At 41.2% G+C, this 20,787-nt stretch overlaps 1 protein-coding gene across 2 annotated transcripts in view; it reads right to left on the reverse strand.

Annotated features, from left to right (window-relative positions):
- mgat3b (beta-1,4-mannosyl-glycoprotein 4-beta-N-acetylglucosaminyltransferase b) overlaps positions 1 to 19,745 on the reverse strand; it is a 79,009-nt gene extending 59,264 nt beyond the window's left edge. The window contains exons 1-2 of one of the 2 annotated variants that reach the window (XM_067585389.1): positions 18,658 to 19,745; positions 10,788 to 10,874 (exon numbers count right to left, since the gene is read on the reverse strand). The gene's annotated coding sequence lies outside the window, so the exon portion shown is untranslated. The remainder of the gene's footprint in view (positions 1 to 10,787; positions 10,875 to 18,657) is intronic. The other variant, XM_067585388.1, reaches the window with a different exon arrangement.
- Positions 19,746 to 20,787: the final 1,042 nt, after the last annotated feature.

Here is a 20,787-nt window from a genome sequence, read left to right on the forward strand (position 1 = left end):
GTGATTTTATAGCGTTGTATAGGCCAAAAAGGTGAACTGCGGCACATAAAAAAATCAGTGAGCTGGCTCTACAGAGATTGCTCTGTGTAATTGCTGCCGATTTCCTCCTGTGTTCATGAGGATTCTGGGGCCTAAAACTGGGGTCAGAAAAGGTTAAGAACCCCGTGCTATGGTGCGTGTAACACTTTCAGACTACAAAACACACAGCTGTTTCTTGTTGCTTGCTTCCTTGTTGCCCTCTTCCTGGTGAATCAAAAGAAACCAAAGCTTGTTCTTTACTCAGGAAAACAACAAAATTAAAGAATGAGCCACCTTGACGCAACTATTCATTACAGACTGGCATGGTAAACATCCCTCTACTGTAAAAAACAATGTTTAGAAACCGCATTTCCAAAAAGGCTGCAACAAAAGGCGAAATGACTGGATTTGACTCCATCGTGTGTTTAGAAGTGTCAGATGTACGTGGAGGTTTAGAGACAAGCGGAGGCTAATGTAGACAAACAGTGTTAATGTGCAGCGCTTATTAGAGAACAAGACTGCTGTTGATTCCAGTACAGTGCCTCTCATTATGGGTGTGTGAGTGTGTGTGTGTGTGTGTGTGAGAGAGAGAGAGAGAAAATGAGAGAGAGCATTGTGGGGTCAAGCATGAGCCTGGGCACTGAATACTGTATATGTGTCGATGTGTGTGTGTGTGTGTGTGTGTGCGCGCATTGGCTCGACACTCTGTCTCCAAGATAGTGCTGTTGAAACACAATGAGGTCTATTCAACTCTGCACCCACCTCCTGTCTCTAGAATAGTGCTGTATCACAGCTCCTGATGGTATGTGTGTGTGTGTGTGTGTGTGTGTGTGTGTGTGTGTGTGTGTGCATGAGCCAAACACACACACATACACACACACACTCACATAATCCTCAACAAAGCCATCTTCGAATTGTAATTACATTGATGTAATACCATGAGCAAATGTGACGACGGGATGGTGCGTCAGCCTGTGAATTATAATAACCAGCAGACCTTTATCATGTAATGTCACCGCACCGAGACGAGCTTTTACGAGAGCTGTTCATCATGTCGCATGTTAAACTCACACGGAAACGGCCCTTAAAGCTCATCAGCGATACGTAAATACCCATTTTCACATATTAAAAACACCATAAAGATATGAAAAGGCGTCTATCTCAAGTGCGAGAGCTGTAATCCCCTGTGACAGCGTGATGTATGGCTGTATTATTTCCTCTGAGTATGATATTATATGCTGGAAGGTAAGTTGAGTCAAGCACATAGAAGACTTAGACGAGGAAAAGGTTTAAGTCAATACTACTCGACACTTGGCTGATAAGTATGAAAGAGCAAGGCTGCAATCCAAAAGTCAACATATCCATTTAAAGAGCGAGGGGGAGACTAAAATTAATCTAATCTCAGAAGCATTCAGTATCTCTAAATCATTTCCAGTATGTTTCCAGTAACATCTTCAGATCATTTATGGTAAAAGTAGGAGCCAATAAAGCGCTTTTCTTTCACAGCTGCAGTCATTTTGGGAGAGTATAGTTTGGGCGTTTCTCATGCAGAATTTATTTTGGCAGCCCACACAAACAGATTTGCTGCCACCCACTTCGATTGCTTTGTATTATTGTATTTATTTCTTTCATAAAGTGGATGCGGAAGTGCAGATGAAAGTGCATGGCTGATTGAGAAGTCTGCGGGGGTGGTGATGCGTTTGCAGGCGATGCTTTTTTGGAGTTTAGATTACCACAAACAGAGGTGGGAAGTACTACGTTTATACAGATTCTGTGCTTTATTACATTTTTAAATTACTTCCACTGTACTTCACTTGAGTATTTACATATTATGTTACTTTATACTTCTACTCCACCACCTACTTCCTGCTTTATAATATATTTATGTGGAATCTAGTTACTTGGTATTATTAAATGTTCCTCTATATGAGCATATTATATAACAAGGGTACATTTTACAATTACATAACATACCTAACATTATGTAAAATATAAAGAATGGGCTGCACTTTATTCAATTACATCATAATGTAATGATTATGATAAATATGACAATAAAAATAATCCGATGGTATAATAAAAAATAATATTTACTAAATATAAGGAAAATGTTATTTTATGGGTTCATAACAGTGACCTTCCTCCACATTTCTCTGCATTTCCTTAAAAGAACTGCAGTACCAGTCAAAAGTTTGGACACGCTTTCTCATTGAAGTGAATGGGAAAGGTGAGTCCAGACCTTTGACTGGTGCCGTATGTGTTTTGATATTAATTATAGGAGACAATGTTCAGTTGGTACATTTACATTTAACTCAAATTTATTGCTAGCATGACTAAGAGTCATTTAGTCAGCTGAACATGCAACAATGTGAAATGTATTTACAGGTATGCATACAATTAAGCACATACAGAGAATAAAGTTTCCAATAATCATTGAATAATGTATTAATGTTTACTTGGGTTTACGGTAAATGGAGGTTTTCTTTCATTCATGTATTCCCTTTGATTTGTACTAAATTACATAGTTCACATGAAAAACTTGGTATGTTTTGGTCACATCAGTGATCCACTGACACAAATATTATCTGACATTTGCAGACAAAAAGTGTAAAATGAGACGTTCTACCTGATACGACCGGCGTTTTGTTTGGCGCCTTAAATGTTTGTCAGTGAAGTAAGACGGACTGACTATAGTAGCCTGCAGCGGTGTCTTTAACTCATACATACAATCTGAAACGTACACATTGTTTGAACAGTCACGGATCTTAAACTTCGTCTCCGATTACTGGCAAGGTGCGTAAGACTGACCTCTCACCTCACACCGCTGTTAAATGTGAGCTGGCTCCTGTTTGTAGTGTGTGACCTAAATGCTACAGAAGTGCACAAACACACACCTGATCTCTCACATGACCTTTCTGCACAATCCGTTCCTGCCAGATAATAGCCGTGACCCATTCACCATTGTCTTCCAGGTATCCACCACAGAGTTACACTGTCAAAGAGAGAGGTGTCTGTTTACACAACCTTTACAGAACATACCAGTGAAGCAAAAACGTCAAGAAAAAAACTCTTTGTGTTTTGTATTTGACTATGAGGCAGGGAGGACAGGAAGCTGAGCTGCTCTTATACGGGCTTATTGTTATGCTGGCAACACACAGGAAGACTTAAAGTCCTAAACAAGCGAGAAAAGATATTTACTGACTGATAATCGCAGATTAACAAACTACAGAATTTATCCAAATTCCAGTAATATGTTTGGGATACAACAAAATCAGGCTTTAGGCCATGCAGTGTGTTCCTGGCTTAATGGAAAATGTTGAGCATGTGCTTCTAATTTAACATGTCAGTTTGAATCAATACATTTTGTGTCAAAGATCACAACTGGGGGTCTAAACATTTTACTGACTATGACTCTGGAATTCCTTACTCGCTTCTTTTTACATTTCTTAAGAAAAAAAAAAAAGGAATAATATGAGAAAGCATTCACGGAGGGTGCCGGGGTAGAGTTCATGTCACACTTGTCCTGCAAGGGTCGGAGGTTTTATCACTAGAGGATCAACCAGCGGTTAAACAGGAATGAAGAGGAAGAGTCTACGGCCATGCTAGCAGCTCTGTGAGGCTGTACTCATGCTGTCATGTTATCATAATTATGAGTTTTTGCCTTGCAAATAGTTGACCTGCCGACCCTAGACAAAGTACCACTTCAGCATACGTACGCATAACACCACATCATTTGCATACGTGCAGCAGTCATATAGATAAACAAAAAGTGAAGGATGATATGAAAATTCTTGATACTATCAACAGATTGTTTACAAAAAATATCTGCAGATGCCAGTACTGTAAGTTCATGAAATGTGCCTGTTTGTCCATTTGCCTATTCATAGCTTACCAAGGAACACAATTTCACTAACCTACCACTACTGCTGCATTTATACAGCTTCTATAGTTTACACCACCAGAATAATCAAACTTTAAGCCAATTTGATTTTTCAAAATATGATTTTCAGCTAATTTGAAAGGATGATGACAATGTAGCTGTAAAACTCGGCCTATACAGACTATTTTGTGACTATGGTGAAATAAATATTTTAGAGCTGGTCAATACAGCTGTTCTAATTATAGGAAAGCTATTACTTAATGGTATGATGACCTAATAATAATAATAATACAGGCTGAATATGAACATGGCTGTTGAAACTCTAGAAGTCATCACATCCCTCCCTACATATTGTACTCAGTTTCCTTTCCTTGAAATTTTCCTAGAGCAGGCAAAGTTATAGACTACAGTGCCAAGACACACACACACACACACACAGGATTAAGTTTTAGCTTCTGAACACACTCAAGTATATTATCATATTGATCCCAAAAACATTGAGTCATATTGATCTTCTCCAACATTGTAAAGCCTAAAATATTTGTCAAATCAATATTCACATTTAAAATGTTTTAGGTTTATGTTTTAGTTACGATCTCCCCATGAGAAGACTCTCCATTTTTAGACAGTGAGATTTTAGAATGTGTGTCTTTTTTTTATACATCGCTCAGAGATGCGGCTATACCTGTTTCAGCAGAGGTCAGAGGTCACAGAGAGTCAGGAGCTTTGGTTTTAGTGCCTTGATTGGAAACCACTTCTCTGTAGTGGGGATAATCTTATCAGCGACGGTGGGAAGTGAAGCTGTGATCTTATGGGATGGTGTGTCAAACCATCAGACCACCCAGCTGCTCTACACCCAGATCTGTAATTCATTTAACAAAAGACACACGACAGCAGTATTACACACCACACACACATACACACACACATCCAACTAATGATATGCAACTATGTTGTTAACAAGATGATGCCATGAGGAGACAGCGAGGTGTGATATGATGAATATTCCCACATCCCACCATCCTCATTAAAATGCATCATCCATTGACTCCCTCTCTTTCACATACATACATACAAACACTCACACACACACACACACACACACACACACAGCTCCTCCATACTTGGCTTATAGACTAAATGAAATCCAAGCCTCAGGTGATTACAACAAGCCGGAGGAAGGAAAGTAGAATTTTACACTTTCGCAAGCTGTGGCGATAATCTGAAAGTGAAATATCACAAAGTCAATACACGGTTTTAAGCAAAACCTCACGGATCAAGTATTAAATTAAATTCTACACCTTCAGAAATGGTTTTCATTTTAATATGAAGAACAAATAGAAAAAAAAAAAACACATCATAATCTTTCATCCACTGCAGGGTTTCAACTATAACAGTGATAATGGACCGTGTAGAAGAAAGCAGCCAATACGGATCATGATAAAAAAAAAGAACCAAATCACATTGTTATCACTACAAAGTCTTTAATAGAGCAAGAATACGTCTAAATAAAAGTCAGTCCTACAGTTCCATTCTGGTCTCACGCTGCTTTGAAGACAAACATTTGACCTCTTCCCAGCATGCCACATAGAAAAAGTGTTAATTTGTTAAGTTAGCTACCAGTCATTCTGCATGTCGAAGCGGTTTTAAGTGAAGACAGCTGAATATGACATTGAAACCCAACCTGAACACAAACACAAAACAGATTTTGAAATTTGGTTCAATGTCAACTGACTCATTTTACAGGAAGCGTCATGTGGTCCACGACAACTCATACTGTCGGCTGTAAGAAAACCAGAACCTCGGTATGTTTTAATCTTTACTGCTGGCCGCATGTGTGTCAGCAATGAAAGAATTTAAGATTAACCTACTATCCTACAGCTACTGTAGGTCGCTCCAAATAAGAGCGTTAGTATGTGGAAAAGAGTGTGAATCTCTGCCTACACGCAGCTCTTTTACTGGCACTCAAGAGTTAATCCAACAATGAAAACTCCTCATGAATATTGTTGTTAAAAATGAAAGTAAAACTACAGCTGATTCATTCTTCCCTGGTAATCATTACTGATGACCAGGAATCATTACTGATTACCAGGAAAGATGAACCAATACACAACCACAGATCAGACCTGAATTCTTCATGGAAAAAAAAAAATCCAGAACCTATGAATAGTTTAAAAAAGTTGTAAACTGCTGAAGATGTCTCTTACCTCACCGTTAAGTCAATTGTTGTGATGTCACAAATCACGCTCGTAGGACACTTTCCACTTTCAGCAGATGAATGTGAAAACAGGCCGGTGCCAAACTCTGCACACATACATCATCCTGCGCAGTAAAATCTAAACGTCTAAGTGAAGGAACAATAAGCTTTCTGGATGAAGGAGGACTTTCAATTTCCCCAATGGCACCTCACTACTCACTACTCATTTAAGAGGGCGATGCGTGCCCTGACAGGACGTTACCGAAAGTTGCAGTGAACATAAGGCGCTAGCGTTAGCAACTAATGCTACTTCTAACAGCCCCAGTCACTGCATGCATGCACTCTTATTTACAGGATGTTTTTCTATCACATCATCATGTACGTTTAGAATGCTGATTACCTCTCCAACGCCTGATGATAATTAGATAATAATAATATAGTTGTATAGATAATCACTGAGTGGGTGTGTGAGTACAGGTGCTATAAATAGCGGCTGTGTCTAACAGTCATGTGTGAGGACAGTTTCTTTGCTGTCCTTGTCATAAAGAATCATGGTTGTGAGGGAGGCATTTATATGCCTTTATGTGGCTTTATGCATCTGATGATAAGAGTACATTAGCATATTAATGGGTTGTAAACCTGCATCGATTGATCTATTAGTTGTTTGTCACCTATTTTCATAATCAGCTAATTGTTTTAGCCATTTGCTAGGAAAAATGCTGAATATTTACTGGTTGCAGCTTTTCAAATGGGAAGATTTGAAGCTTGTTTGTGTCATACATAAAAGTAAACCTCTGGATTTTGGACTGTTGATCCAACAAAACAAGACGTTTGAAGACATCATCTTGGGCATTTTTCATTATTTTCTGACATTTTGTGGACATAACAATTAATTGATTAATCAAAAAAAAAGAGTAATAATGAAACTAATCGTTAGTTGCAGCCCTAAAGGGTCGCAACTGATGATTTATCTGTCGCTTATTTTTGGAATAATTGTTTAATGGCCAATAAATGTCAAAAAATGGGGCATCATAAGTGCTGGAAGTAAGTGGAAAGATATTGACCCAATGTAGTTAGAGTGTCCTCTCTTCTCTCTCCCGTCAATTTATGTCTGCGATAGAGGCAAAAAACGTCCCTCAAAATACATAAAAAAGTCAGATTAATTATCTTGTTTTATCTGACTGACAGTCCAGACCCTGAAGTTATTTCATTTCAGTGACATGAAACATTAAAAAAGCAGCAAATCCTCATGTTTAGAGGCTGGAACAAGTGAGTGTTTGGCATTTATGATTAATAAATGAGGTAAATGGAGAATCAATTATCAGATTTGTTGTCTAATCGTTCTGGCGCTACACAGTTCTACGTCTGTGAATGTATTGTTTTGGTCTTTCATCTGCACAGAGTCTTGTGCATCTGGCCTGAAGTCCACATGTGTAGCTAACTACAGTCATGGAATATAAAACACCACAATGCTATCAAAGTTTTCCTGCAGCTTGATGTCGGGTGGGCAGGATTTTTGGGGACGCACAGCGAATAAACAGTGTAATCAAGTAGGAGGAACTCCACTGAGATTCAACAGGGAAGAACAGACGGATAGACCACACACATACACACACACACACACGCTCAGAAATTCACAGAATGATATATTAAGATCCAAGAGCAGAGTCTTTCTGGAGGGACCACAGTGTAACAAGCAGCCCAAAAGAGGGGCTTTCCTGGGCAAACTGAGGTGAAGCAGAGATTTTCCTGTTTTTGCAGCCTCCTGAGGCTGCGTGTGTGTGTGTGTGTGTGTGTGTGTGTTTGAGTGTTCAGTAAGCACTGGGCCACTTTCCCAGATGAGATTCTCTGCTGCAGGATAATCCTGATGAAAATATCTTTCCTCTTACCCTCGTTCTCTCCATCCATCCATCCATCCATCCACAGACGAGCCGCTCGTCCTTGCTTTTGTTCAAGTCTCACCTCCCTCGCGCTAACCATTGACAGACTCCTCATTGACGTAGGTATCTCTTAACAGCCAAAATGAAAAGTACACGCGATGACTGCACCGTACGTCATTGTCATTCTTACTGTATGAAACATGCTGAATGGAGAGCTGCTTTTGTTGTTGTTAAAAAATGAATCATAAGTCCGCCCCCAACCCCCTCTTCTCTCTCTGCTCTGTAGCTCTATTGGCCTTGATCTTAATATATTCTTCTCTATTTCTTGTTTTCTTCCTTTTCACTTGAGTGTATGCTAGAAAAGATTTCATGCTGGTAAAATGACACGAATATTTCTCACATTCCCTCCACCTCTCTCACAAAACCTCACTCTGTCCAGCACTCATCCTAGAAAAAAAAAAAAAGCTTTATTGTTCTTAACACCTATCTGGATTTGACAAGTTAAAAACAGTGTATGTCTTCATCTTTCGGGCTCAAGGGAAACAGCGTAAGCATCGTCTGCTGTTTTTCAGAGTAATTTTAGGATAACGCTGCGGGCTCGCAGTAGGCGATAAACCAAGTGTGTCAAATGTGAGTGTCTGTGGCATGGGAGACGACCTTCAAGCTAACAATGATTGCACATTTTTAAAAAAAAAGTAACACAAATGGAAATGACCTTCACTGTGGTTAGCGGTATCTTCTACAAGGTCACACTGAACTCTCACCCACTGCCACCCGCCTCTCTAAATTTACTTAGAAGTATCACGGGATGTGGCTTCAACAGCATTTGCAAATAATTCTCAGTATTTGCTCAAACTGCCTTGAAGTAAGAGGACGGTACAGATAGTGTTACCAAGGTTGTCATCGCATCCAGTAAACATCTGCAGTAAGCGTCTAGCTTTTATAGATATCTACATTATATAGACTTTATGTAATTTTTCTGATGGTATATCCAAACTGCACATCACACAGTAAATGCAACTAACAATTATTTTCATTATCAATTAATCTATTGATTATTTTCTCAATTAAACAATTATTTGCTTGGTCTATAAAATGAAAAATGCAACTTAAAATGTCTTGTTTTGTCCCGACCAACAGTCCGCTACCAAAAGATATTCAGTTTACTATCATAGAGGACTAAAGAAACTAGAAAATATTCACATTTAAGAAGCTGGAGCTGGAGAATTTCTTCCTCAGAAAATGACTCAAAATGGTTAATCAATTTTAATAGACTTATCGATTAATCATTGCAGCTCTAATCCGTTTATCCATATATGAATAGATAGAGGAGAATATCAGTGGCAATACAAACCATTTTGACAGGACATTCTAGTCGTAAGGTGTGTTCAGACGGAAAGCTAAGCAGCAGGATTGCAAAAGATGTAGCCTAAGTGGATGTTCAGAGATGAAAATTTGAACTGACAAATGACACATTCACAGAAACATTCACACAACTTAACAATATTTCAACCTGGGAGAAAAAAATGCACTTATCTTTGAGGTTATTATCTATTATTATTATCTGTGAGTTTTGAGTTCAGTCAGAGGTTGAGCTGATACAAAACCAGCTAGCTTAGCTTACAGCTAGCGTCTGTACAGTTGGTATACTGGCTGTTTAGGAATGAATAAACACAGACTGGACAAATGGTTGAGCGCCAAAATTTGCACATTTAAGATGTGGCTGAAAATTTGCTTCACTTTCTGTCTGAACAAATATTTAGTTCTTTAATCTTTAACATGAAAAGCTACACTGCATTAGCTGCTAGCAATTTTCCAACACAACCACTGTTGTGCAGACAAATTAATTAATTTTGATACTAAAAGACAAACTTTGGTGATTATGTGGTAATATTTGATGTTATTAAGAGCACCTTTAACATGATTTCTACTGAGATTTGTGCACATTTATTCTTGTTGGACGTCACAAATATCACTGAAAACAGAGAATCACAGTGACTCCAGTGGTGTAGGTGTATGATGTGTACATTATGATTTGTATGTTCTGGGGTTGTGAGGGTTCAAAAAAGTCACTAAAATGCTGTTGAAACAATGGTTATATGTAAAATGGACTGACTTTTCAGCCAAATGTAGCACAGTTAGATGCATAGACGTCTTTTGACCTGATCAAAACTGTCCTTAGCGGGGCAAAGAATTACACTCAATATTTCATCATTTTAACTTTCTCTTCAGTAAACGTTTTCTCCTGCATAATACAACAACCATCTGGTACACACACACAGACTAAACACACAAAGAAATATCTGCATATTCATCTTTGACCCAGGTCTAATTTGTGCTAGATTTCCAACCGGCACCCCCTATAAATTGTTCAGCAGTGGTACGTTCCGGCACTGTAGCCTCGATAAACACACATGCTGGGTCGAGCACAGGTCAGGACCATTTTTCCTCCCTGTGAGGTGAGTCTCCTGTGGGAGCGCGGTGGGACATGGCTGTAAGGTGACACTGAGGTGACCAAGCAGGGGGGGGAAAAGATGAGAGCGGGTGAGATAGGAAGCGGGGCGCTGAGAGAAAGAGAGAGAGAGAGAGAGTGAGACATACTCAAGGACAGACAACTTCTATTTTGGCCTGGTGGTAAACTCAGCTTGGCGGTCTGACAGGAGACACAGTGGCAGTGTGTGGAGGAGGGGGTGGGGGTGGGGGGTGAGGACATGGAGGGAGAGACTGCCTTATTTAGAAAAGGGGAGCTCCCTCTGAACAGCAAAGGAGAAAGGGGGGGGGAGTTAAGGAAGGAAAAAGTTGCAATGCTGACCGTCAGTCAGGTCCTTGACAAACAGCAGCGGTGTGTGGAGTGCTCTTCATCCACCCCCGCATAAAGCCCAGGCACACTCAGTTTGACCTGCAAGAGCAGAAATCCATACTTCATCATCACAACAGCTGCCCCCTCAAGACCCCACCTGAGACAGAGTGTGTTTGTGTCTGTGTGAGACAGAGAGAGCATGTGGAGGGCTTATTAAGTGGGACTAACACTGCATTGTAAGTCCGTGCTTTAAACAGACCACTGTAGCCACTGATGCGACATTGTTTGTCTCAAGCATTATTAGCAAAAGCCCACCATCTTTATGTCAGGCCAGCAGATATGATGTGGGCACCTGCAGGATCCTTGTTAAACTGTTTTTTGTCTGATGGTAATCTTTACAGGCCAGCCGATGGCACTTAGGCAAGGTCACAGTTAAGGAACAGGATGCTAAATGCTGTTCTAAACACAGAGCACATAGAGCGAAGTGCACACACTGTGACAGTGATCGATCTGGTCCTCAGTGTGTACGGTAAACAACTCCAGACTGACAGAAATAGCAGATACTGTACATCCAAAAATAAATCACTTCATAATAATGGAAGCCTTATTACGATTATAATATGGGTGCAAGGATAGAGGGTTTTGCATACTGTACAGACTGTAACATCCACTGAGTCAAAGTTGTGATTTGGGGTTATAAAAAATACATCTACACTTCGCAAACGTGATTCAACACAAAGGGAAACCACAAGTGACAACCATATCGAATCAGCTCAGCTTAACATGAGCAGCTGTTGTAACATTATTATGATAATAACTGATAATAATGACTGATACATGCAAATCAGGGGCTGCATAAGACAATATACCAATATATGAGCACAAAGGTTCATTCCTGACCTCAGAAATAGCAGTTTGACATGCGTGAGACTGAGATGTTGTTAGCGTGAGTAAAAGCTAGTGCATGGCCCTTGAGTTCGGATTGTTTATTCAAACTATAAATAGCTTGTAGATTATAATCAAAGTTTCCAAGATTAAATATACTCATGTATCTATTAACTATGACAAAACAAGCTTCACTTACTAAAGTAAGACAGTGAGATGTGGTTGAAAGCTCTGGAAAAAAAGGTAGTAAAAGAGACCATGAGTTAAGACTGTTTTGTCAAACTATATCTACTTACAAAAATTTTCCAATATTGAATGTAGTACACATCAGCGCATCTATTAAAGTATGTGTCAATTAAAAATCTTAGCTAACTCAAGGTCCACTTACTAAAGGAAGGCTGCAACATGTGGTTGAAAGCAATGACTGAGAAGATTGTTCGATTATCACAATGGTTGACGTACAATTTCCTGTTGCTTAACTTATCAGTTCATCAATTAACTGAGAAACTGTTGCATTTCTAAGCATTTACACTTCATATACAGAACCAGACAAAAGTTTGGACACACTTTCTCACTCAAAAGAATGGGATGGTGTGTCCAAACTTCTGACTGGATCTGAAACAATTAATTGATTAATTGATAAGTCGATCATCAGAAAATTAACCTGCAACTATTTTTCCAGCAAAAATGTGACTATTTGATGCTTTTGTTTGTGTATTTTTGGGTTCTGGACTTCTGGTCGAATGGCTTGAATGTGTTAACTTTCACTTTTTTTCTGACATTAAATAGACTAAACAATTAATTGATTAATCGAGAGACTAATCGGCTGATTAATCAATAATGAAAACATTGTTAGGTGTAGCCCTAGTATGATGTTCCTCACATTGGATTGCATGATAACAGGAAGTTGTACCATGGATGTTGCTTTTTATTGTTAATTTAGACATCAGTGTCTATCAAGATGAAAATAAATAAATAAATCAAAAATTATTACAACAGTAGACGACTTCCTATAAATATCAATACAACGCCCGGCTCTTACACAGCTGCAGAGGCTCGCTGTGTCATCACGCATCAAAATCTCTTTTTATCAGCTCAGCCTGCCGTCATGTCATCACCCCAGAGAGAAATTAATGATTGAAGTTTCCTGCTTCAAAATCCGGTCAGTCTAAATAACAATCGCTGCCAAACGACTGGAGGTGTTGCCCTGAAACAAAACACTGACACGTCTGGCACCTGTTACATTATCCTCGTATTAAATCCCCTGCGCACGGGCACACCTTGCATAAAAAAAATATCCTCTACTTGTGCACCTAAAAACACCAGCTTCACAGTCTGCAGTAACGTCTGAGCTTTTCAGAGTCAAAGTAGAACACCAGGGCGCTGCTACCTTTCATGTGCTGAGCTGCGCAATGATATTTTTATCTCTGCAGCTTGTCGGGTGACGGCAGGTTAGTGACGGGGGAAACTTTGAGCTCTTCCTGCATCGAGCCATCAGACGCCATCTGACTGCTTAATGAGAGCTCTTGAGGTGAGGGGGCGGGGGGGGGAAACCAGGAAATAAGACGTTTTCTGAGATCTCTTTCCTCCCTTTTTTTCCTCTCCATCCTCCTCTTTTCTGTCTTCAAACACAACACTGGGATCTACAGCACGTGTGTGGGCAGAGGGGTGATGCGGGATATGTAGTGCATCTAATTTGTGTATGTGAGGTGTGTGGGCAGACAGAGAGAGAGAGAGATTGAGAACTTCACTGCAGGACTGATAAGTCAAGTGAAATTATAACAACACTGCACGACAAAAAGCGCAGAAATAGATGTCAAAAAAGGATGTATTTTGTGTGCGTTTCTCTCTCCAGGAATAGCGTAAGCACAGCCAGGAACCCGGTAGTGTGTGTGTGTGTGTCCGAGAGTGTGTATGTGTGTCTACAGATGCCAGATCAGAGGTGGAACACAGCTTAATTCCCCTAGCAGCAGCAGCAGCAGCAGCAGCCGCAGCAGCTTCGGTCTGTGCTCAGCCGTACGTAACCTGTCGGTGGGGTTAGCTCGGTGCTGTTTAGACATCCTGGAGCCTGGCACGACCCCGCCTGCGCCGCAGAGATTACACCCACAGCGGTAATGATGCACACAGAGAGCGACTCTACTGTATGATCCCAGTCAAAGACAGAAAACAACAGGCGACGAGGTGCACACGCGCAAGAAGAAGAAACCTGACGAGAAAACGCTCACAAACTGATTCTTTTTCAGCATCTCTCCTGTTGCTGCATGTTTCTTTTCACCCCTCCCCTCTTTCTTTTCACTCTCCGCTGAGCTATGTCTTGTAATTACTTTAGCACTCACCAGGATTTTTTGCCTCTGTCTCTCAGCACTGAAAACATCCCTTTGTCCTACTGACTTCCAGCGGAATAAAGAACATATTTATCCCAAAGACCGCCCCAGGCAGGAAGTAACACTAGCTGCTGGGACAAATATGGCCTCCCGCATCATTCAGTTTCACTCAACCTTTGCTCTAATTTCTCAACCCAGAACTTCTCACAGTGAGGAGAGACAGGTAATCTACAATCGCAGCGACTGCGAGTCACACATCCTTCTGCATTTACTCGAAGATTTCTCTGCCGCTTCTCCGTTCTCGTCTAGCGTAGTCAGCAGCTTCATCTAAACAAGTGAATATAACCACAATCCCTTTCTGTGCTCATGTGAAGCTGCTTCCGGAGGCCACAATCTTTCAACGTCAGGAGTCTCCAGGAAGTGAGTTACCGGTCCAATTTGCATCTTGAGAGCAGACTAGTTTCAGTTTCTGACAGGAGATTACAGACACACAAAAGACAAAGTAGAAAGCAACCTTCCAGTCACAGACAGGAACCACTCCCCTGCACCACTTTCCACATCTCACTGCTGGGATTTGATGCCAAAATCTTTACGTTTCATTTCTGTTTAAAGCTGCGAGGATTACTCGATTAAGTGATTAGTTGATCCACACGAAATGAACACTGACTGTTTTGATAATCAAATAATCACTTTATTCTTTTTTTTAAAAGGAAAAATACCCCAAAAATAGCTGGTCTCAGCCTCTCAAATGTGACAATTTCATGCTTTTTATTTGGCTTATATGACGGTAAACTGAACATCTTCGGGTTTAGGCTGTTATTCGGACAAAACAAGACATTTGAAGACAGTATCTTTGTCATTTTTCATTATTTTCTGATAAAATAGTTACAACAATTAATCTATTAATGTTTTTCAAGCACAATTTTCTTTAAAATCTTTTGTTTCAGTGTTCTTTTCTCTGTAATACTGTGCAAATAATTCAACGTTCAAGGTTGTAAAATATCCCTAAATCATGTCTTTTCTGATCCTACCGTGGTGGAAAGGTTTATTTTGGTTGTGGCTTTTGCATTTGGCTTGGATTTAAATCCACTCTGCCCCATTTACTAGTAAAATAACGATCCCAGACAAAAGTCATCGATTCACAGGTTGCGTCCTTAATTTGATCAAGAAATTTACTTTGGCTATGCAAAACTTTGTCTTTGCTGCGCTTTGCTGGTGTTCCCACATTGCGAGATGTCAGATGTCCGTCCATCTGCTTACACCAACAAGCCTGGCTGTGTGGTCTTTTCCTGCAGACTTACATTCTCAAGAAAAAAAGAAAAAGAAGTTGGGAAAAGACTGAGGCCTAAATTTGGATTATAAACTGAAGAAACTCTCCGGTCAATGAATTAAAAGTCATCTGATTGTGGCCTAAAAAGTATATTTTTGACTACTGAGTGACTCAGAGCAAAAATCTTATTTCCTAGAAGAACTGCGGTCGTCTTTTTAGAGAGAAAGCCTGCAAAACAGGATGCTGTGGAGGGGGGGGGGGGAGAGGCTGCTGATCTCTGCATACCCAGATCACCTCTGGCAATATTAACCGACAGCCTCTCTGTGTGCCAGCAAAGCCATTTGTTTCGGCCTTGCAACTTGAGTCGCGGGCGGTAAAAAAAAACTGTGGGAGCAACATAATGAAAGAGCTGTGTGAGAGGGAAAAAAAAAGGAAGAATAGAAGAGTGGGAAAAGGTTGCACGGTGATACAACAACTGACAGTCTGTTAAAAAAGACTGCAGAAGGTACCGATTTGAAAAAAAACGATTTTATATACATTTCTCTTAATTTACTTATTATCCAGTATTTGCCGACTCACTGTTTTTGACAAGGTGAGAGAGAAACTGTAACCACTGCTACCAAGACATCAAATTTTCCTCTGCACCTGTCAAAAATATAAAAAAATATTAGCGTTTAATATGACAAAAGTCTGGAAAAAGTGACAGTTTTCCAGATATTATGACCCTGCTAGATGATGAAAAGCTCCCTTTTCTGTTAGGGGCAGAACACTGCACTATAGATGACAAATGACCTGTCAACTAGGACTGCAACTAACAATTATTTTCATTATCAATTAATCTGTCGATTATTTTCTTGATTAATGGACTGGTTGTTTAGTCTATAGAATGTCAGAAAATGATGAAAAATGTCGATCCCAAAGTCCAAAATGCAACATAACCCAAAGATATTCAGTTTACTATCACAGAAGACTAAAGAAAACTGAAAATACTCACATTTAAGAAGCTGGAACCAGAAAATGTTGACGTTTCCTTCTTCAAAAAAATGATTTCATAAATCGCTTATCAAAACAGTTGCACGCTAATTTTCTGATGATCGACTATTGCAGCTCTAAGCCAACTGTCATCTGACTTCCTCTTTCAGCCACTGTTTCCCTTCTTGCTTTGGCAACATAGATGTATTTACATGGCAAGACAATACAGCAACCAGAAAGGGAAATTGAGTGTATATGTGTGAGAGAGAGAGAGAGAGAGAGAGAAATCATAAATAGTGTGTTCTTAATGTAATCTGGCACAAGACGTGAACTTCAGCTGTGGGGCTCAGGTGGATCACTGGAGTCCAAACACTGTCAGACAGACGACCGGATGACATCCCTTCCCTCCCTCCTCTCCTTTCCTTTCCTTTCCTCCAGCAGACCCAGATCCTTATCTATACACCCATCCATTCTTTCCATTTTACCCTGCTTTGACCTCTCACTTCACATGCTATTCAATCTGTCTCTCTATAATGAACACAACATACATATCCAGGTGTGACAGCTGTGTACCCTTCCCAGCTGTGGCATCCAAAACTCCCCCCCCAAAAAAACATTTTCTATTTATTTCTCTTCTCCTCTTTCGGCACCCCCCCCCCGCCCCACCTTCCTCACACACACACATCCGCCCACTGCCCTGTCTCACAGAATCAGCATCACTACGGAGTGAAAAGGCCAGCATCCCCATGAGATGTGGTCTTTGTTGATGTTGTTATTTTGAAATGTGGGGATCTAGGATGTTGGTTGGGGCATCCACCGACCATTTAAAGCCACGGTGAGAGCCACCACAGAGTACCGGAGCAGAAACAGGAGCAGTTTTAGGCCTTTACTTCTGTTCATGCTGCTGCAAACACAGTGAAGCATATATTTCCTGCTTTCTTCCAGCTCGAATTCTTTCCTACTCTGCTCTCTTTACTGCCTGGTAAGGTACAGATCCAAGGCTAATTTGCTGTCCAAACAAGTAAAAAAACATATACATCACGCTGCCATCTGGCTTCGACTGGACCAAATCAAGAGCAGCATCTCTCAAATGTCTTCTACACAAAGCGCATGTGAACCGATCTCTCTCGGAGCAACCTTAGATTCTCAAATAATTACCTCTACCCGGCATGCATCTTTAAAAAGCTGGATTCATCCTGAGGGAACTGACTGAGCATGCTCATCAGCGATGCCCTGCTTCACACATTCACACCTGGGAGCTGCCAGGTACAGCTACAGTCTGCTACTGTTGCACCGCTGAGCTGCTCTAATGGAGTTATTGCTGATTAATTGCCTTGCTCGAGGGCAACTTGTCAGTAGTTATCAAGGGGAATGAGGGATCCACAGACTGTTTCTACACAGTCAGTCACAACCTTCATCTGCTTCTCTACAACACCCACCACCGCCTCCTCATTCATTTGTACTAAATTTGCACTTAACTGCCTATCAGAGGCCTGCTTACACAAACCCTCTTATTCTCGATCCCATCTGGGCCCCCCCCCCCTTGGATCAATACCTGACCCCTGAGCACCACCTTGGGAGCCCAGCCTGCTCTCATGGGAAATTAGAAATGGAGGCGATGTTGTGGTGGGGTTTTGGTTTAAGTAGACGGGAGATGAAAATGTTTTTTTTGTCAGCAGGGCTCGCAATTGCCGCATACAGAAGACAACCCGCCCGAGGGGCAGGGTGATTCAGACGCGGCGAGGTGACGCTTAACAGGGCTTTCCTCTGGATTGCTAGATGTAGCGGTGACAAGGCTGAACGGCTGCCATCGGCTCAGGTGTTTGGGAAGGGGGGGGGACTGTGGAGGGTGAGGATGGAGCCTGTGGAACATGGCAACATTAGTAGACACTTTCACCTCATAATGTGGCTTCATCAGTTTAAAACAGGAATCAAATGCTGAATGCTGCCACTCAAGATATGTCAATAATTTAGAAACTGAAGGACTAAACTGTATTGAATATAGGTTATAAGCTTGGTTTTAAGTGCTGAGATGTCCAGGCATTTCTTTTATAGAAAAAAACTAAACCTCACACAAGCAGGAGGATCCAAAAACCTGACAGCACAGAATAGAAATAGAACAGACTAGAATCCACTGGGATGCATATATATGGGCTATATCCATGCTGACCAGCAGCAGAGGGCCATCTGTTCGTTTACTCCCTAATTTCGTGAGAGGCAACTTCATCCAACATCACACACGCACAGACACGGATACACCCCCCCTTTTACATTGCAGTCTTAAAACAGTAAGTGCAATGGCAGGGGTCCTCACGTCACAAGCCTCCCTGCTTCACCTCCAACACCCTCCTCCCCAGCCTCTATATCCCGGAATTATTAAAAAACAAAAAAACAAAAACAAAAGAAAACACAGCAGAGCATCTCTTCTTACCCATCTGTGCTTGTGTCGGATGTCTTTCAGAGGTTCATGGTGGATGAGAGCTCTGCTGATCTGAGTCTGGTAGTTTTGCTGCAGAAACCGCTATGCCATCGCATTGGTGATGCTGGAGACTCGGTGATAACCGGGGGCCGGGGTATCTCTCTCTCTCTCTTTCCTTTTTTCTTTCTGCTTCAGCCGGGGTTTACTCTACAGTCATCTCGCAGTGTTCTCGCCCCGTCTCTCCGGTTTTTATCCGCCGGATCCGATGCGCCGATGATCGTCCCGAGCAGGACCTACACTGTGGATCCTTTCGGTCGCGGCGGTGATGGCTCAGCCTCCCTTTCTTCCCTCCTCTTTGCTCTAGTATTTATTCTACGAAACACCGAGTTGGATTATTAAAATTAATAAAAAAAGAAGGAGCTGCTTTGGTTCGCGCAGTGATGAGCCAAACGGTGCAGAAAGGATGGAGATGGAGTGATGAGGAGGGACACGGGGGTGGCGGTGGGGGGTGTCTGCCGTCCTATTCGCCGTTTTCTGTCGTGTTTACGAGCCGCTGTCGCCTCCTCCCACCGTCTTCTCTCTCCTCTCTCTCTCTCTCTCTCTCTCTCTCTCTCGCTCTCTGTGTGATCCCTGTCTTCCGTCCTCCGTCCTGCGCTCTGCACCCGGTGTGTGACGCCTTTTCCGCTCGTAAGAACATAAGACCCCCCACCCCACCACCAGCTCTCCTCTCTTTTACTCCTTTTTCATCATCTTTCCCCCCCTCTTCCCTCTCGATCGGGCAGGCTGGTGGTAGAAGGAGGAGGAGGAGGAGGTGGATACAATGAGTGTGTATGTGTGTGTGTTTGGGGCAAGTGAAAGAAAACGGAGGGAGTGGAAGGAGGAGCCCCGCGAGAAGAGAGCTCCTCCCCGCTATGATGCTCCTCAGCGGCGGAACGAGGGGGGCGCCTGTCATGTATGGAGGATGGAGATGTAAAGCAGGGGGTATAGATGAGTGGCACTGAACTTGTGACTACCATTGTTATTGTTGCCATTCCTACTGTGACAAGCTGAGAGGTCTCCCCTAAATTTATCCACCGATGTTAATTGGAAAGTGAAAAACAAGACTAAAAGTCTGTGGCCACACAGAGCCCCCACCAGGCCGCAATGCTCATTACATACCAGAAATAAAACATGAACGGATGAAATATGAAGAGACAACAGTGTGAGGCTATTTGTAGATTTGTATCACTAGTGGGGCAAAGAAGGTGAAGTTTAGGGGGCATGGGGAGGTCAGATAGAGAAGTTACCTAAAAGTCCACCTCCCACTCAAACATTGTTGTTTTTCTTCTTAGTTTTCTTCTTCTTCTTCCCATATTGGATGTTTGAGCTTCACTGTGCAAAATGATGTATGTGTGCAGAGTTTGAGGCTTGAAGGCTGATTTCACTTTCATCTGCTGAGAGTGGAAAGTTTCTCTGTGCTCATTGAAAATTCAGTTTTAAGGGGGTGGGCCTACGTTTGTGACATCACAAATGGTTTGGAAACCAATCCCGGTCCAGTATTCAACTGACACAAGTGTGAAGTGGAAACTTGAAGACTCAAACACTGATAATGGACTCTACAATGCAGTAGGTATCTTGTGTCCAGCAATTAAAACTTCTGAAATGAACAATATTTGGATATTTATAGATTCAGGATTTTTTAATGAGGGAGAATAAGTAGAGGCTATTTTAAGGATTTTAACAAGATAATTTAACTTTTTTTTGGAAAAACCATATCAGACCCCAATTGTTATTCAGAGTAGAGTATTTTAAATACATATTAAAACATGTCTGGAGGGGATCTTTAAAAGAGCTTAAAGGAGTTTAGCATTTTGGGAAATGTGCCTACTGTGTTCACTTTCTTGTAGAGAGTTAGACAAATATCAATGTGTCCACTCAATATGAAGTTGAAGCCAACCGGTTAGCTTAGCTTAACCTATTAACAAGTTAGAATGTCTCGTTTGTTTCATGCATACAAAAACTTAAAGCTTAAGCTTTTTGTACCAATTAAACAAATAAGATAATAAGTTAGTGATGGGAGGTGGATTTTTTTCCTGTTTCCCTCTGCTTACAGTTTTTATGCTAAGCTAATAAGCTAACTGGTTGTAGCTGGCTGTAGCAGGG

The sequence above is a fragment of the Thunnus thynnus genome, chromosome 3 (genome assembly GCF_963924715.1).
Source record: "Thunnus thynnus chromosome 3, fThuThy2.1, whole genome shotgun sequence".
NCBI lineage: Eukaryota > Metazoa > Chordata > Actinopteri > Scombriformes > Scombridae > Thunnus > Thunnus thynnus.